This window comes from Malania oleifera, chromosome 2 (assembly GCF_029873635.1).
Source record: "Malania oleifera isolate guangnan ecotype guangnan chromosome 2, ASM2987363v1, whole genome shotgun sequence".
In the NCBI taxonomy this organism is placed as follows: Eukaryota; Viridiplantae; Streptophyta; class Magnoliopsida; order Santalales; family Ximeniaceae; genus Malania; species Malania oleifera.
In genome coordinates this window covers 56,348,043-56,349,866 of record NC_080418.1, presented here as the reverse complement: position 1 = coordinate 56,349,866, position 1,824 = coordinate 56,348,043, and the positions used below count along the sequence as shown (strand labels likewise).

The window sequence follows — 1,824 nt, the reverse complement described above, 5'->3', positions numbered from 1 at the left end:
GAAAGCCTTTTTCTTCACGTTCAGTTTCCTTTTTACGGTGCATAAATCTTTCAGAAATTTTGCATATGCAGGGATCTGCTGTATGGCATCTAAGAGTGGAATATTGGTTTTTACCTTTTTGAATATCTCTTGAATCTGTATGATACTTGTTCTTTTGTCCAGATGTCAAACGCTAAGGGTATGGGACCACCGGCTAGTATTCCTTAACTGGCTCATCCTTTTTATTATCTGACTTTGTTAAACTTGAGCTGGCCTCGTCTGATTTTTCTTTTCCTTTATCTGTCTCATTCGTCACCTCAGGTGTCGGCGTGGTTGTTTGTTAGTCAGTGGCCATTTCAGGACGGGGAACTTCCTTTCCACTTCGCAAAGTAATAACTGCTTTTGCGGACTCAAACGTATTCCCTGAAACAGTGTGCACTGATTGTTGTGGCTGTCTATATACCTGGGGATTAGGCTGAGGCTGTGTAGGGAATTTTCCTTTTTCCAGGGTATTAAGCTGTGTACTCATCTTGCTTACGGCATCTTTCAGTTCTCCATTCGTCGTAACTTGCATTTGCATGAATTGCTGGAGCATGGTTGCCACCTGCGCTACACTATCATCTGAAGCTTTCTTTACTGGAATGGGGACTAACGGTGGTTGGAATCCTAGTGGTGTGTAGCTCCGAGAAAACTATTGCGTTTGATACTGCGGTTGAGGAGCTACGACTGGATTGTATGTCGGTTGCGGAGGCGGTGGATATGATTGAGGTGCCTGCTGATACCGTGAAGATAATGGACCAGGCTGATCATTTCTCCATTGGAGGTTTGGATGATTCTGCCACCCCGGATTGTAAGTATTTGAGAGCGGCTGATTCTGCGTCTTATTAACCCAATTTGCCGATGACACCTGATCAGATATGCTTTCTTGCAACACAAGTAAGAATTGACAATCCTGAGGTCTGTGGTCTGAAGTCTCACAAATCGTGCAAATCTCAGCTTTCGACTTTTCGGATTCCATGACTTCCAATTTTTTAGATAACGCAATTACAAGGGCCTGTAAGCTAGTGTCCTCTTTGACCTCATATCTGCCCCCGCCACTGATTGCTCGGATAGGTTGGGCAGCTATCGGCACCCGTTCTGGTCGTGCGTTCCACTGCTGGGCACTCTCAGCGAGATAGTCTAAAAATGATAAGCCCTCGTCTGGTTCCTTACGGAAGAACATCCCATTGCACATAGACTGGACAAATTGTTTGCACACAGGGGTTAAAGCAGTAAAAAAATAATTCACTAACCTCCACGATTCGAAACCATGGTGCGGGCATATGTTCATCAAGTCCTTGAATCTCTCCCAACATGCTTGGAATGTCTCACCATCTTTTTGCATGAAAACTGAATGATCTGCTACCTGTAGGTACTGAGTCTCTGAAGAGGGGAAGAAAAAAATTATGTAAGAACTCACGCTGCATTTCAGCCCAACTAGTAATTAGAGTTAGGGCGCCAAAAGAATTAAACCATATTTTGCCATGTCTTTAGCGAAAACCCCGGAGAAAAGGGGAAACAAACGCCAGTTTAATGTATTAATCAGTTCCAGCCCCTATTAATGAAAGTGGTGCAAACCATCTCAAAGGCTGTCAGAGCGTTGTACGGACTCTCAGAGTCCATCCGTGAAATTGGGGAATAACGAAACATGCCATGACTTAAGAGGAAATTCGGGGCATCCTGGGCAACACCCAAATGCATGAAGGTGTGTTTGTTAGATGTGGTGCGATATAGAAATCTTCAAGTGACGTGGTTGCATGTGCAGCCATAGCTTTTCTTCAAAAAATTGCCAAACCGAGTATTCAG

At 44.1% G+C, this 1,824-nt stretch overlaps 1 non-coding gene across 1 annotated transcript; it reads left to right on the top strand.

Annotated features, from left to right (window-relative positions):
- Positions 1-1,283: 1,283 nt before the first annotated feature.
- LOC131149944 (small nucleolar RNA R71) lies at positions 1,284-1,392 on the top strand. Its single transcript, XR_009135335.1, has one exon. It is a non-coding gene; the product is annotated as a small nucleolar RNA R71 (small nucleolar RNA).
- Positions 1,393-1,824: the final 432 nt, after the last annotated feature.